The sequence below is a fragment of the Convolutriloba macropyga genome, chromosome 11 (genome assembly GCF_964194025.1).
Source record: "Convolutriloba macropyga chromosome 11, txConMacr16.3, whole genome shotgun sequence".
Taxonomy (NCBI): domain Eukaryota; kingdom Metazoa; phylum Xenacoelomorpha; order Acoela; family Convolutidae; genus Convolutriloba; species Convolutriloba macropyga.
Window position 1 is genome coordinate 13,092,081 of NC_134478.1, and position 18,212 is coordinate 13,110,292.

Consider the following 18,212-nt stretch of genomic DNA (forward strand, 5'->3'; position numbering starts at 1 on the left):
TTTAATCCTCTCTTTCCATATCGTACAGTACAGCTATCTCAAAGATACTAAAAATATAAATGAGATCACTGATAGAGTAAACTAGAATCAAATATCATCGTTAAAAAAAGAACAGATAACGCATAAAACTACAAAGCAACACAACAAACTAAAATTCATATAGGAAAACTAAAAACTTTTTTGAAAAGTTTCCAGGTGATATTACACACTTCATAAAAATATGCCTCTGAGATTTTTCCATCGTCGAAATTAAAACCGGCAGTTTACGGAAATAATACAGACGAACGTTTAACACAGTAAATCGAGCCAAACTTTTTCCCACTACTTTGGCTGAAGTGAAAGTTGTTTTCTTTCACATATCCATTTAAATGAACTAAAGGATTTAGGGTAACCAACTAAAAAAAGATGAACAGAAAAAAAAAATATCTACTGCCTCTTGAATGGCCTACTATAAGTATCAATTTTTCTGATGTACTCTTGAAAACTGAAATGATTTCAATGAAAGTTTTAAAATGCAATTGTTATCAAAGATAAATTCCAAAATCTTCGCGAGAATTGAATATTTGAGTTTCATGTGAAAAAAACTGCAGACATAATTACAAAACTATAAATGGTTGTCAACTGTCCAATACGAATGCCGGCTTAAATGTTGAAAGGAACACAACTTATATAGGCCGAAGGACTGTTTCTTAGACCGAATAACAAGCAAAACAGTTTCCAAAAAATTTGAAGAAAAAAAATCCTTTGCTAATTTTTTTAAACAATTAGAAAAAAACAATTTTGACAAAAAAAGTTTTTTTTCACATTTACTGCAATATAACTGTCGTATGATGTACTTATCTTTCAAAGATAATTAACTGAAGGATCAGTTGGAACAACAGAATTTCTTGCCAGTAAGAAATTAGGAAAAAATATATACTGAGAAAATCTATTAATACAACTTGTTCTCAAATAGTTTTTTTTCCAATCTTCTTAATAGAAGGATTTAATGTAAGGTCAACCGAGACAAATAGTTTTCTCATTGAACATTAAATTAATTGATGAGCATATTTTACAGTTTTATCAGAGCAGAACACCAGAGTATCAAATTATTTTTCCTTTTCATTTTCCTATAGATTTTTTGTTGATTCGAGCTGTCTAACAATGGGAGACATTGCCCAGGTTGTGCTGGCTTCAAATAGATCATGGGAATTGGATGCAAAATTTTTAATAGAGATTCACAAAGTACAAATGCAGTGGACTTAGATATTGTGTTCAACTTAAGTTATTGCCGAAAACTTTTGGGCAGAAAAAAATTCTACCGATTTTTTTTAAAAAAATAGTACTCTGTGCATTTATAATGAGTGAAAATATCTATTTTACTCAAATAGTACTTCCTTTGACTGCAATTACAGTTCATGACGAGAGTAGAGAATTAAAATTTACTTCATATATCAGGAAAAAAACTCGTTTTTTTGCTTTTTTTCTCCAAAAATATTTCTCTCGGTTTTTGTCTCAATTTTTCATTAATTATTCATAATTTGTTCTGTTTTATGAAATTGAAATTTGAAAATAGCAAAGCGTCGGGATTTTTGATTCTGGAGTAAAATTGATAGCCTTTTATTAACAAAAAATTGATAGCTTTTTTTAAACAAAAAAATAGATGGGAATCTAGAGAAGCTGACAAAAAGTTAAACTTATAATTGTTATTGATCAAAGTTATTGGTTTTTTTATTTGTAAATCAAGGGTCTGTTCAAATTTTGAGTGCAGTTTTAGTCGCATCTTATTAGTGAGAGGAACTGCAAGGTCAGTTCTATTTTCCTGAGTCCAAAGCAAAGTAATTAGAAAAATGTAGGTGCTTATGTTCTCCTTCGGTGTTTGAAAGAACTTTTTAATTGTTTCTATTACTTGTAGTTCCCACATTTTATTTCTTTTTTCATTTTGGCTATAACGATACTCAGCTTGTAGACAGAATTCAACTCTAATTATTTCTTAACTAAAAATTTAGAGGAACTGAGAACAAGAAAAACCCCTCAAAAAAGAGAATTGAAAAAAAAATCTGTTTTAATTCAATTTTTCCGGCTATTTCTTCTGCAGTCTATTTGCTCGGCTTTAACTTTTTTCTTTAATGAATATATAGAACACAGTTTAAAATAGTATTGAATAAAATAAGTAAAAGGCTAAAATTTGGCTCTAAATCTAACTCAATAAACTATTTTTCTATTTTCTTTCTCAAAACCACATTTTGGAACTGTTTTCCTTATTATTCGCCAAAGAAAAAACTTATTTTATTTGGAAAACTGAAAATGTTTTTAATGAAACATACGAATCTTTTTTTATTTTTGTTAAAGTGCGTAAACGAAAGCGAAAGCTTGACTGAAGAAAAAAGTTTGCAAATAAATCCATCAATTCACAAAAGTTCAAGCAAAAAGTATGTTTCTCTAAATTATTTAAAAATAAGAATTGTGTCTGTCCAGGCTTAGATTTCGCCCCATGAAAAGAAAAAAGTCCAGTCGCAATTTTTTATACTAAAACCACCACCGAGCTCTCTAACTACAGTCGACAAAAAGTTTTTCTTACAGCTCAATTGTTGATTGATTCAGCAAGATTGGTTCATTGACTAACTCAATTATCTCTTCAGCCTGCTTTTGTCATTGGTCGCTCGAAATTTTATTGAAATTCCCCTGACTGGTAATTCCGAATAATTATTGTCTGCAACTTTTGTTGCTGATATATATATATATATATATATATATATATATATATATTATAAATATATATATATATATATATATATATATTGATCTATACATATATATATATATATATATATGTATATATATATATATATATATATATATATATATATAATATAGATTTATATATATATATATATATATATATACATATATATATACATATATATAAATATATATATATATATATATATATATATATATATATATATACATATATATACATATGTATAAATATATATATATATATATATATATATATATATATATATATACATATATATACATATATATAAAATATATATATATATTTATATATATATATATATATATATTTATTTATTTATATATACATATATATATATATATATATATATATATATATATATACATACATATATATATATATATATATATATATATATATACATATATATATATATATATATATATATATATATATATATATATATACATGGAAACAAATTCTCTGGTCAAAAAATTATATTCAGTAAACGTTTTTGCTACACTTTTTTCGGTTATTACAAATTTGCGGGTAACCGTTTTCAACTTGTTCAAGGAAAACGGTTACGACAAGTTTTTATGCGCTTGACTTGATTGTTCCAAAACAAGCTCCAAGAAGAACCATGGGGCCAGCAACACTTGGAGAGGTAGTCGAAGAGAGGGTAATGCACAGGAGGCCAGCAACACCTTTAAGACGTCGTCGAAGAGAGGGTAACCCAAGTTGCCTAGAAACCGTTTCGTGAAAAAAAATTATAAAAATTGGCTAATCAGCCTAAACGCGTGCGAGTGGGGAAACGGGGCGAACAAACGTACCGTAAGCCGTTTTCACCTTCAACAAACGGTGCTGTCCATCTCGTCCAAGGTACACCTCCAACACACAACCAAGAGGCCGAATTCCACGAAGAGTCATGTTTTTCAGGATCCAGACAACGTCATTAACTTTAAATGGCGACTGGCTGTTTTCCTTCCATTTAGATATTTAGATTTCTTGAGTAATGTCCGTAGATTTTTTTGACAAGTCGCTTCCAGAAGTGGTTGATCATGTGTTGCAGATTTCTCCATGTCCTGAAACTGGCTGGAATCTGGTTGTCAAATTTTCTTGGTGGCTGAGAGCTGAATGGACGACTGATCAGAAAGTGGTTAGGTGCGAGAGGCGTCTTCTTGTTGGGAATATCAGCGACATTTACGAGAGATCTTGAATTCAAGGTGGCATTGTTTTCTAGCAGTTTTGCTTGGAATACTTCAAGTGAGAGTCTTTTTGAGCCTAGAAGGATCAACAGCTTTCTTTTCGCTTCTGTATCAAGCGCCCCAGACACCGGCAAAGTGGGGGCTCTAAGGCAGTTTGAATTTCCAAATTGTGTTTGTACCTTCAAGAGCTTTGTAAATTTTGTCGTTGTTAGGGCTCTTTACACTTTTCTTCAGCTCTTCTGTCGCTCCGATGAATGTCTTTCCATTATCACTGTACAGCAGTTCTAGTTGACATCGTCTACTGGTGGAATGTCAAAATGCGTTTAGGAAAGTACTGATGTTGAGATCTGGGCAGCTTTCAAGCTGGACTGCTCTCATGTTTAAGAACGTAAACATCAAACAAAAAGTTTTTTCAAGATTCCTTTTGTGTCCTCTATAAAAAAAATGGTCCAAAGTAGTCGACATCACTATTGGAAAACGGGGACTAAGATGCGGCTGATGGGAAACGTAAAGCGAGAAGAGGAGCCATGATCGGTTATACGTTCTCTGCATTAATTCTTCCTTATAAAAACCAGTGAATTTTGATGCTGAGTAGACACTTTCGCAAGCGAAATACGTGGTATCGTTGACGGGTTCTGATGGGTGCTGTTCCCTGATGAATGCATACAAGATGAGCATGTTCTAAGTACAAAAGTGTTATTGCGTCTTCCGCATGCAGAATAATCGGACTTTTTTCTATTTCAACTTCATCAGGAGCAAATTGAAATCTACCACTCAAACGGAGAAGACCAATTTGGTCAGGGAGTGCGTTCAATGATTGCAGTTTGCCCTTTTTATTAATAAAACTGTCGAGTGAAATGAGTTCTCTCGAGAACTTCTGATCAAATGCTTCCGAGATAGATCGATGTCATCGGACGTGTACTGTTGTTTGTTGTCACAAAATTTTTTTTTATGTGAAGAATAAGTTTAAGACAGTGGCTAAAGTGAGTAGCATTTTCGTCCAAGACGAAAAACGTGCTGGGTCTATGATTGGCTCTGGAACATTTGAAGATGAATGTGTTGTTGTTGCTACGACCGCTGGTTTCGAGCGTACAGGCTGGTTATTGATCGGCTCTGATGATGACAGAAACTCTGAAGGTTGCAACCATTTAAGAGATGTTTCACATGGATCTACGCCACGAGTGCCATGTTTGGCTGGATTGTTCAATGCGTCAGTTGTTGCTGCAATTTTTCTGAGTCCGTTTGCAGCACATACAGGTTGCCTTCTGGAAGCCACAATACAATCAAGGACTAACTGACTACCAATCCTGAATACAGCTTTGTCAATTGCGAAAGAGGACTCTTTCACGATTGTAGAATGTAGCCTAACTCCATATACTGCAGCTTCAAGTTCAAGTTTGGGCACGCTTGTTTGCTTCATAGGAGCAAATTTCCAATAAGGAAACAAGTTTCTGTAACCTCTGAATGGTTGTGTGATTTTTGTAGGTACGCTACGGCTGCCATTGCAGCCGTTGAAGCATCAACAAATACGTGTATTTCTGCACTGATTTCAGAGTATTGACGATTTGTTAGTGTTCTACTAAGATTTATTTCAGGCATTTCGAAATAAGAATCTAATAATTTCTGAGGTCTTCTGCTTATCTTGCGGGTAGTGGTTCAACCTGCTTTTTCCTAATTTCTTGGACAAGTATTTTGAAACGGATTGTCACAGTATGCCGAGAGGGTCAAATATCGAGCATACAACGCTTAAGATTTTCCTTTGTGTATACTCAATTGTGTTCGTAGAAAAATCTGTTAGTTGTTTCATAATGAGTGTGTCATTTTTCAGATTTCCATTCAGTCCAAGGACTCTGAAAATGTCACTGTTTTCTTCAATGTCCTGTGTTAGTATTGTTTTTCAGAACATCGGGTTCATTAGAACCAAATTTTGTGAGGCGGAAACTCTCTTCCCGAAGATTCTGAATGGTTTGCTGAAATGTCTTTGAGGCATTCGTTACCGTATCATGCAACTGGACGTAATCATACATGTAAAAGTGATTTTTGACGGCTTTGACTGCTTCGGGATATTCATCTCCGTTTTTATCAGCGCAAGGATTCAAAAGAAAGATCGCGCATGATGGGGAGCAGGTAGCGCCAAAAATTTGTCTTGTGAATTGATACTGTTGGATTTCATTGTCGTTAATCCACAGGAAACGAAGGGCTGACCGGTCAGTTTGGTTGATAGCAATTTGCAAGAACGTGCCTTCAATGTCCGGTAGGACTGCAATTGGATATTCACGAAAAAGCATAAGTACTCCAAGCAGGCTATTAAGCAGGAAAGGACCTGTTAGCAACTTGATGTTTTTGTGTTTTTCCGAGGAAATTAGAAATTGCATTTGCGACCCGCCGAACCTGGCCGGGCTTGTTAAGATTCTCAATTGGGTGATGTGGGAGATAACAGATTCGATCCCGAGATGCATCTTGCATCTCAACTGATTTAACGTAGTTTTTTCCAAAACAGTTTGCTGAGTCCTGCAACAGTTATCGGGAAGTTGAGGATTACGCTCGAGTCGCTTTATTAAGTTTTTGAGTTGACTGAGGAAGAAAAAGTAATTATTTTTCAAATTGGAGTTTTCTTTCCGAGGCAGTTTAATTTCAAATCTTTCTCCATTGAAAAAAATTGAGTCTTTCATTATTTGGATGAAGCATTGATCAATGGGAGATGAAGACCTGCTGTCTGGTTGAATTTTTCCGGATTGAATTCTCCAGAACTGTTGAACTAGTTCTTCTGGCTCTGGTTGGTCCATTCGTTTTCTTGAAAATTGAAAGACGAAGGCATTGCTCGACAGTTTGGAGGATTTAAGACTGTTTTTTGTGGAACAATTTTCGTATTCACCGGATAGTGTTCAACCTATTTTAGTTTTGACACCAAATGTTTGAGTTCAATTTCCTTGAATGACATGAGTGGAAAAGGTGATTGCAAAAGCGTTAACAGCAAGTAGGGCTTCGATTTTGCCATCGGCGTTGGTTGTTAAAGGCATCGCAAATTTGCTCTAACATTTGCGGCACTGACATTTGAGGATGATTCTGTATGCTTGAGAGAGTTCAAAAAAATCTCTGTTGATTTGTATGCAAAAATGGTTACTGGTTCGTTTATTTTAGAGACATTCATGTTATTTTCAGTGTTAGTGAACTGAGGAGGAGCTGATTGATGGGATTCGCAAGGAAGCTCAAGATATTCTGAAATGACATCCAGAGCAAAACTACATTGACTACCAGGATCAATTCAGGCATATGTGTTGAAGGCTTTATTTTATTTCAGAAATGAAACGGGGATGAGTAGAAGCCCCTCATACCACTTTTTTGGTGCATCAAAAGTTTGGTTGATAATAAAAGACTGGGGGTTCTTGCTTCCATTTATGTATTGTTTTTGAGGGTTGTTTTGGTTTTTGATCGTTGAAGGATTGTCGATAGCGTTTGTTTGAAATCTTATTCTTCTGGCTTTTTGCTTGAGAATTGTTGATCGTATTTTCAACCGCTGTCTTGTTGTCTGAGGAAACAGTAGACTGATATTTTTGTGCGCTTTTGTTGAAAAAGCTGCCGTTGGACGTTTAATTTTTTTTGCAGGGTCATGCAAGGTTGTATGATGGAAACCACTGCATACTTGGCATCGGTTAGTTGACGGACATGTCTGTTTCTGATAATTATTGCTAAGACAATTTGTACACAAACTGTTTGTGCTAACAATGCTGTATCTCCCACTAGGATGACAAAACTGGTATTCAGGGCAAGTAGCAATGCTGTGATTGTTTCGGCACTTTTCGCAGGATCTGTTTGCATTGAAACTCTTCTGCAAATTCTGTTGCAATATATGCTTTGGTTTGTTTCCTGATTAACAACTATAGAGTTAAGAGGTTGTGATGTGTAGTTTCTGTAACCTCAATTAGCGTTAAAGATTGAGTTTCCAAAGTTTTTCGAATTGGGGAATGTTTTTCTCATGGGATTTTCCCAGTTAACTTTATCATAAACTTCAGCTTGAAGCTCCATCCACTGTTGAAATTCTGCAAGAGGTGGGTCTGAGTAGAACTTAGTGAGACAGTGCTCGGTCCTGATTAGAGGTTGATCTCAGTAAGAGCTTGATATTGGACGATATTCCCTGCAAGAGCTAAAATTCAACAACGATTTCAGTAAAACAATGATATTCGGCAATGATCTCAGTATAATGTTGAATTATTGATTGATGCTCTCAATACGAGCTTGATATTGATGATGACCTCAGTAAGATCTTTATACTGGCCGGTAATCTAAGTGAGAGCTGGTATTGACCAGATCTTCAGTAAGATCATGTTTTTGAACGATGCTATCGTTAAGGGCCTAACATTGACGAAGACATCAGTACGATATTTTACTGACCAAAGATCTCAGTAGTATAGTAAGGACATTATTTGATGATCTCAGTTCTAGGTTAAAAATGAGCGATTATCTCAAAAAAGTTTGTTTTTGACAATGAACTCTACACAATCCCGGTTAACTTTATCATAAACTTGAGCTTGGAGCTGTAACCACTGTTGAAGTTCTGCAAGAGGTTGGTCTGAGTGAAACTCAGTGAGACAGTGCTCGGTCCACTTCAGGATGAGGTTGTGTGGAACTTTTTCTTTGGCTTTCACCAATAGCGTTGTTGATTGAAGGCCTGCCATAAAAACAAGGCATTGAAATGCCTGGACAAGTTTTTTCAAAGAAGACGAAAAGGCAATATAACATTGCTTGTTCTGATTAATGACTTGCCATTTTTCAAGTAGGTTGATGAAGGCATTAATCATGATGGTTGGGTCACCGAATTGATTTATCAGCTCGCTTAAGGCTGTCTCATAACACGACGGGTCACAAAAATACGCGTGTATGGTGTCTTTTGCTTTTCCTGGCACAAAAACCTGTAGATACGTTAATTGATGTTTATCTTTGATTGCAGTGTTCTGTTGAATCAATCTGTAAAAGCTGTTGATCCATTCATGGAATTGAAGCGGATCTCCATTATAGTTTTGTAATTCTAAGGGAGGTGATTCAATTGAATGTTTATAATCATCCTTTGTCAATTGTGGAACAGGGTTTAAATTAGCGTTTGATGCATTGGCTTGTAATTTATTATAATTTAATTTGCTAGGCCAATTTTTCGGGTGCCAAAATTGGTTTTGTTTTGCGTTGCTTTGTGTCTGTGCGTTGACGAATATTGGTACATTTGCACCCAAGGGCATTGAAGATAATGGAAAACGAGAGGAAGTTTGATTTTGAAAATTTTGCAGATTGTTAAGCAAAACTGTTGGTTGTGAGCAAATCTGAGGAACAGGTTGTTTATTCGTCATTTTCTGAATGTACTTCTGAGGACGAAGTAATGAAATTTGCAAAGCATTTTTTTTTCGAAACTGATTCTGGTTTTTGTGGAAACAAACTGTTTTTAACTTGCTGAAACAGTTGAAGATTCTGTTGTTCAGAAGGAAGAGCAACATTTTTTTGGTGGGTTACTTGCACAGCATATGTTGCATATGTAAACTGCGGATTTGGTAATTGAAAGTTTTCCGTGACGACAACTGACTGAATTTTTGTTGCTGCGGGCTACTATTCGCAGTCTCCTGAGCAAAGGTTTGCAATTATTGCTGTTGAACAACAGGATTTAATTTGCTCTTGTTATTTTTAGCAGTTTGTTTATTTTGGGTATCATGACAAGCTTGATTTGTGTTTGCCAAATGAATCTATTTTCAGTCACTGGTTTTGAGAATAGAAACTCAGTAATGCTGACTTCAGGGAAATCTTGAGCACTATATTCTCATTTAGCTGTAATACTGTTGCTTGAAATGTTCACGTTAGTTATAGGCGGCAAAAGAATTAACAAATGGTTGTTTTTGTTTGCTTCACTGTTGTCGAGGGTGATCGGGGCTGTTCGGAGGCTGTAGGGTGGTAATGTTGATTGATTGTCACAGTTGATAGCGGCATAATGAGGCTCATCAGTTGCACTGTTAAAGACAAGTGTGTCAAGGGCTTGTGTGAAAGGATTACGAACGTGGTTATTAGTTTCTGCAAGATTCTGTTCTTGTTTTCCTGGTTTTGCATTCTCTTTGGTGAGCCCCAAGAACGGGTTCGAAGTTTATATGTGGGGCAGTTGACTGTTGAAGAAAGAGTGTTGGTCTTCCAGGTCGAGGCGGGATAACAGGAGGCTGATTTGGGTGAGCTGTGCTGCTTTTCTGTTCTTCCAGGTGACGTTGGAGCTTATTGTCTTCATTGCTGTCTATTGAGACAGGCGTTGATTAGTTAGATCGGTTTCGTCTGCTTGAGATAATGCTGACATTATCTCTGATCCGGCCGGAGGACTGGCTCAGTTGACCATCATCGACCAAAAGATCAACTTGCAACTGTAGTTCGTTCAGACGGTTTGTCCGATCCAAAGCAATGTCGCTGTATTCCGATGAGTCTGTTGCTTTGTCTTTTTCTGCAACAGATCTTTGAGTTCTTTGTCTTGTGCTGTGGTTTGTTGAATCAGCAGAGAGAAAGATTGAAAATTCTTTCGTTGCTGAATGGTTTTCTCCAAAAGGTCGAGCTGTTTTTTCATGGCCATTTCGGTCGCTTTAAACATGTTGATGGCAAACTGGCATTCAGCAGTGATCTCCTTAGACATCTTGATGCTTGTTGTGCTCTGTTGACCGTTTGTTGCTGTTGTAGACGTTGAAATTATTTATTGCAGTTAAAAAACGGCCTAAAGAACCGGAGCAATGCAATTTTTGATGTAAAAATTGTCTAAAGTTTGAATGCTAAAGATCCAAGTTTTTTCTTTTTCGAGAGACCAGCGTTGCAATTTTTTTCCAAAATTTGATGTCTCAGGATGTGTTTTGTGTGCTAAATCTAGCTTTCTGAATGAAATCAAATTTTGCCTAATTAGCTGGCCTTGTCTGTCTTTACTAGCGTTTTTGGCTGCAGTGGTTGACAGGGAACTTGTGCTTTGCTACAATTATGCAGTTGAACCAATATTAGACCAGAACACAAAAAATAAATTCATCAAACCCCTTTTCCTTGTAAAACTATTAAACATGATATATTTTCTCAAACAATAGCCAATGATCTCCCATCAGACCTAGAAACTACTAGAAAATTTCTCTCACTTCCCTAACCGTGCAATCTTAGCGATTAAAATCTGACAGAATTTTCAAGTTCTGACAGAGTTCTTTTTTTGTGGGCTGAAAACTTACGAACTTGATTTAAATGCAATGTATTTAGACGAAACAAAACACAAAAAGACAAAAAATTCTAAAAAATCACAAGAAGCTTGAAGACTTTGTAGAAATTGTAACTTTCGTCTTTTCTGAAAGCTTTTCTGTTCTCCGACACTTTGTCAATCTTGTAATGATCATGTAGTGCTTCCAGTGCCCTCAAAAACAATGACATAAGACCATTTTTTTCAATTGTGACCGGATTTTTCAAAGAATTGATTTGAATTGACATCTGAGGTCTCTTTGTGAGAAGGAATCCGGTTGGATGATGACAAAAAAATCAATATAATTACTTTCTGAAAGCGTTTTCGTTTCATCAATTTTCTTCTTCTCAGTATGCTAAAGGCTGAAACCAAAGGGCTGAGGGACTTGGCCGACAGCAACGCCTGAGGCTGAGGAATTCTGCAAAAAAATAGTTTTTGTGCAAAAAAATAAAAGTTTTGCTCTTTTTTGTTTGTTTTTTGATGGGGATGGCAAGAATTTTTCTTTTTTTTTACTTCTTAGGTTTTTCTCGGCTAATTTGGTTGAAAAATTGACAGGAAACATTTGCAGAGACGGATTTGGATCTAGATAATTTTTTTCCATAATAATATGAAGCCGGCAGTTTAAAAAAGTTAAAAATTTTTTTCAATTTTATCTGGTCAAAAACGTTTTTTCTTCAATTTTCGTTTCTGAGAAACTAAATGATGTTATCCAAGTGTTGAACTTCTTGATTGAATGACAACTAGTTCAAAAGCCAACTCGAACTATTAAATGTAGATCATATAAGAATATCGGGCCAAGAAATTAAAGAACGTTTTTTGAATTTATGTTTTAAAAAACGTTTTTTTGTTAATTTTCATTTTTAGGAACAATTTCTTGCACTAAGAACTTGTCATTGCGTTAATTTAATTTCGACATTTATAAATCAAAAAAATTTTGTCTAAAAAAGCATTGACATTTTGACCAGGACAAAACTCAGGTTTTATCTTTTTTCTCGTTTTTGACATGTAGAGAATTACTGATTTTTTTATTGTTTTCACCGGGGAACAGGACTTCTTGAATTGACGTCTGAAACCTCGGGCCATCAGCATAGTAGAAAAAGTTTTCCAGGGGTAACGTCTCAGAACGCAAAAAATTGTTCTTCTGGGTTACGTCTGTAACCCAAAAATTTGGCTCCAAAAGTGTCCTTTTCTTTAGCCTTTAGGGCCTTTGTCTTTAGTCTTCCGGTCTCTTCTGTTCTGTAGTTCGTGGGTCGCACAGTTTGTGGGCCTCATGTCCTGTGACAGTTGTTGGGTGATGCATTTATCTTGTGCCCAGCAGAGAATGTAGAACTGTGGAGAGACCCAAGTCATACATTTAGAGCCGTAAAAGAGGGTTCTGTCCGAAGAGGGTCACCAATTACTTGTTCTATATATATATATATATATATATATATATATATATATATATATATATATGGGAATATATATATATATATATTATGATAGATAGATAAGTTCTCTAGTCAAAAAAATATATTCAGGAAAGGTTTTTGTTACAGTTAATGCGTTGATTTCATATTTGCGGGTAACCGTTTTCATCTTCTTCAAGGACTTGAGTCAAGTTTTCATGCGCTTGACTTGATTGTTTCACAACAGTTGCTTCTGCGCTTAGTGCCGCTGCAATAGAAGAAGCCCAAGGAACATCATAAATAACCAGAGCGAACTAAGTCAGACAACAAAAATATCCACCATTACGTTTTAAAATTCTCGTTCAATTCTTAAGAATATTCATTAAATTAAAACAGCTGTCAAAGTTGCACCATAGTCAATATATTCTAAAGTTGCACTGTATATTCTAAACTGTAGTAGTCTTCTTCCCAGCCATGCTTTTTTATATTGTTATAAGCGACCTCTGATCATACCATTTTGCGTTCGAACCCAAACCCAGAACCTGCGATCTCCTGGGTATTTCTTTACCGCATCACTCTTAAATCAATTTGGGGTTGTAGTCAGCGGGAATCAAATATTCCACCGTTTACTCCATTACCACATACTTGTATATTTTTTCGGCTGAATACTTAGGGGTAAATTCTAAAAAGTCATCTTGTTTATTCCCATTACTCAATTAACCCCACTCTTACATCGTTTTAGTGGAATCGGGAAAAGGGTAAATTCTTAGAAGTCTTCTTCATGTGTTACCCCCTAACTCGAACCTTGTCTTGAGTGGAGTTCAGTAGGGTAAATTCTCAAAAATGACTCACATGACCATCATTACCTGTTTCTCATACATCATATCGGGGATATTGCGAGGGAGGGGGATATTGACACAAGGATTAAGAAAAGAATGTAGATTGGTCGGCTTTTCTATGACTTCAATCGGCGACTTGGGTACTAAGGAGTCGAGGGATGAATTCAAAGGGCCTAATTCATCAATGAATTTATTAATTATGAGCTTAAGAGAGTTGAGGTCTTCTTAGTGAAAGGTGTGATTTAAGGTGTGATTTTTGATCTGAGACGGTTGATGTCCAGTAAGTTAGGGGATAGAACAAATAAATGTTTGTTCTCCATTCTACGCTCTGCGCTAAAGTTTTGACATTCATTAGTTTCCTTGTACAAAAGAAAGAAAAGACATTTAATTGGGCGGCAGATGAGATCTGTCAGGGGAGTCATTTAAAAAGAAACAATGAAATGATCTCTTGCTGTAAAAACTGTGTATCTGATCTCAAATGAAACCAAAAAAACACAGACAAAATGATGTCGGTAATAATAAGCCTCACTTTCATAATTTTTTATGTGGTGACATGTTCGTTTCATCTACTAATGAAACATCTTTCTCCTCGAAACGCTAAAGTGGACTGGTCTACAGAACTGCGCGCGAACTATCGGATATTGCGATTCATACTTGGTTTCTCGGTGAGTTCAAGCTCATATCACGCTTATCTAGCGCGTCAAGTATCCTAAATTTATAAGTTTTTGAGAACACATTATCTGTAATTTTCTGATTTTGGACGAGGATTTCAGTATGTTATTGATATTGACGATGATCTCAAAGAGATGCTGATAATGGACGATGATCTCAGTAAGTGTTTGACACTAACGATGATTTCTGTAAGATCTTGATATTGGACGGTGACCTCAGTATGATCTTGATATTGATCGATGGTCTCAGTAAGTTCATTATAATGAACGATCATTTAGATCAAGTAAGATCACGATGCTGGACATTGATCTCAGCAAAATATTGATATTGACAACAATGTTGATCTTAGCCGATGATCACAGTGAGAGCTTAAAATTTGACTATGATCGCAGAAAAATCTTAACATCGACAATGAATTCAGCAAGATCTTTGTACTGGAACATGATCTCACTGAGTGCTTTGTTTTGACGATAGTTTCACAAAGATATTGTTATTGAACGATGATCACAGTAAGAGATTGACATTGACGATGATCACAGTGAAGTCTTGAGATTAGAGGTTGATCTCAGTAAGAGCTTGATATTGGACGATATTCCCAGCAGGAGCTAAATTTTGACGATCATTTCGAGTAAAACAATGATATTCGGCAATGATCTCAGTATTATGTTGAATTATTGAATGATGGTCTCATACGAACTTGATATTGATGATGAACTTAGTAAGATCTTTATACTGGCCGGTAATCTAAGTGAGAGCTGGTATTGACCAGATCTTCAGTAAGATCATGTTTTTGAACGATGCTATCGTTAAGGGCCTAACATTGACGAAGACATCAGTACGATATTTTACTGACCAAAGATCTCAGTAGTATAGTAAGGACATTATTTGATGATCTCAGTTCTAGGTTAATAATGAGCGATGATCTCAAAAAGAGTTTGTTTTTGACAACGAACTCTACAGGATCTTCATACTGGCCGATGACCTAAGTAAGAGCTTGATATTGACAATGAATTCAATGGGATCTTTGTACATGTCGATGTTCTAAGTAAGAGCTGGATATTGACAAGAACCTCAGTGAGATATTGACGTTAGACATTGACATCAGCAAGATTTTGATGTTGACGATGATCAAAGTTAGACCTCGATATCCACTGATCTGAGTAAGAGCTTAAATTTCTACAACGATCTCAATAAAACCTTGACATTGACGATGACATCGGTATGATCTTGTTTTTGAACGATGATATTGTAAGAACTTGAAACTGACGACGAACTCAGTAGGGTATTTTAAACTGTCGGAGGATGGCAGTAAGAACTTGTTTTTGACAACAATTTCAGTAACATGGTGCTATCGGATGATGATCTCAGTAAGCGCTTGATTTTGACAAGAACTTCTGTAATATTTTGATATGAGACAATGATCTCAGAAAGATCCTAATATTGGACTATGATGTGAGTAAGAGCTTGATAGTTGACGCTGATCTCAGTAAAATCTTGATATTGACTATGAATTCAATAAAATCTTGGCAATGAACGATGATATCAGTCAGAGCTTGATACTGACCAAGACCACCGTATTTTTACTGGCCGATTATCACAGTTAGAGTTGATTTTGAGCATGAGTTCAGTAAGATACTGATATCGAGGGCAATCTCAATTTTAAATTGATATCCTACAATGACATAAGCAAAAGCTTAATAATTCGATGAACCTAGTAGGATCTGTATAATGGCCGATGATCTAAAAAAATAGCTCGATATTGACAAGAAATTCAGTAAGATTTCGATAACAGACATTGATCTCAGCAAGATTTTGATATTGGCTGATGATGCGTAGAAGCTTGGTACTGACAAGATCTCAGCAAAAATGTTGATATTTGACAATGATCTAATTAGGAGCTCCATGTTGACGGTGATCTTAGTAAGTCCCTGATATTGGATGATAAAATCACACAGATCTGATTTTGGTAAGATGTTGATTAGAATCTGCTTAAAAAGATTGAGGTGTGTACAAACAACCCAGGTTGACGTCCCAGACGAAAAGTGGGTGAATATACCATCGAAGCATAGGAAAAGTAAACAATTGTTCAGATCAATATTTTATAATACTTTTAAGTAAAAAAGTACGCAAACAAATGTCCGCAGATATGGCTAAAACCAAAACATTTTTGGATTTTAAGCATATCGTCTATCCATAAGCTGACTATCTACCCATTAAGGAGATGTTCTCTTGACAGCATGTTCGACATACTGCAACCTTGAGATATTAAAAAGATATAATACTATATTTAGTTTTATATCTTTTTTAGTATTACGAGGTTACTCATTATTCAGCGCTATTCTTGTATGATTTTAATACTAGTTTTCCAATGATGAAACTTTGTTAGATGAGCGGTAATTTTATTAATAAATTGTTGTGAGAACTGCGATTTATAGCTGTGGAAACAATTTTTTCAACGCATAAGGGGTCAAAGAAGTTATTCACCTCCTAAAAGTTTTTTCACCTCATTCATCACATTTAGCGCAAATATCCACTTTTTATTCAAATTCACCGCTAATCTTACATCTTTCATCAGTCTTTAGCGGTGGCACCTTGACCTGGGTTGACCAATTTTTTTTAATTGACCAAATGACATTTGTTGAAGCATGTCCTCACTTTCTTAAGTTCAATACTCCATCAATTCTGTTTTACAACAATTTGATTTCTCTATGTTTCCAAAAAGTGAGCTGGCAAACTCCAGAACAACTGATATCAATCCGGCCAAATTCCAGGACTTATGTTTTATATCCAGTCAAATTCTAGGACGTTGTTTTAGTTCAACTCGAAGTCCAGGACATCACATTGGGTCCAGAAAAATTCTTTTCATACCCAATATCTGTCGAGGACAATCCTTTCATACCTTAAATCTGCCGAGGACTGTCTTTTATTAATTCCAAGTCTCGATTGGGGTCGCAATGGGTACATTTTTAGGGTTCATGTGCCTTTATCTATGCTCTAAGGCACAAAGACACGCTGGGGGTTGTGGAAAGTACTGTGATATCCAGATTGATTTCACAGACTTATATCGGCTACCTTATCTTCGACCTGTGACTGCTTTACATCACATCTCGCAGTACAATTGAATTTTTCGCCAATCCCAGTTTTATATTTTTGATATTTCACCATTTAGTCGCCGGAATGCTCGTTTTGTCGGTTGGCGGTGGTGTAAACAAAATAGGCCGCATTTTATCCACCTTCTCAACTCTGGGAACGAGGCTGTTCACGTTAATCGCAACCTAATTTTTCTCTTCCGCAAATTTGGAATGGAAATCATTGTTTTGTAGATTGGATCGTTAAAAGTTTGCCATTTCAGTACGTACTGAGACAGATATTGTTTACGTTCACAATTTACTATCTTGTCGTCAATTATTCGGTCCTGATAACGTGTGGCGCTTTGTTTTACTGGGGTTTTTTGTTTGGCATCCTGATTTTAACATTCGCATTGAACCCTTCTCGCATTTACAAAACTGTTATTGAATGTGAGGTTATCAGAAAGCGAAATCAAAGACTTCATAGCACATGCTAAGCTAATATGGAAAAAACCGGTATTCCTTTTCTCTGTCGAGTACCAAGTTCTGGTGTGGTCGGTCTCTTTAATACCTTTTTTGGTCTTTTTGATTTCGCCTACACCTTCATCTTGGTCTGTATAACCTGGCCAATAAACAAATTTTGGCCATATAGGTCTGGTTAACATAAACAGTTCAATCTTTTGGGTCTGGCCAATACACCATTTGGGCCTGCTTCGATTGACCAGTACCCACATCCAAAGTCTAGATTTTCGGTCCAATAAGAACTAGTTCTCTGCAAATACTTCAAAAATCTCCTTATTTTGTTGTTTTTCTAAATAACAGCCAATTTTTGGTAATCAACATCGAGTCCTGAATTTCTTGAAAACTAAAACTAAATTCGCAGGAAAATTTTTCTTCATCAGTTCGAGCAAAACTTGTGAAAAAAATGAAATATGATTTTTGATGGATGTTTCTTAATGTTTGATTGGGTCTGGCCAACGCTCTCTGTGAAAGTTCGTTCTGTCTAGCAGTGCTATTCACACTGGTCAAATTATTCTGATCAAAGATGACCGTTTGGTCTGCCAAAGTCTGCTCGGTG

General features: G+C 35.6%; 1 protein-coding gene across 1 annotated transcript in view; it reads right to left on the bottom strand.

Moving 5' to 3' along the window:
- LOC142349538 (tuberin-like) overlaps positions 1 to 18,212 on the bottom strand; it is a 494,816-nt gene that overhangs the window by 355,450 nt on the left and 121,154 nt on the right. The window lies entirely within an intron of this gene.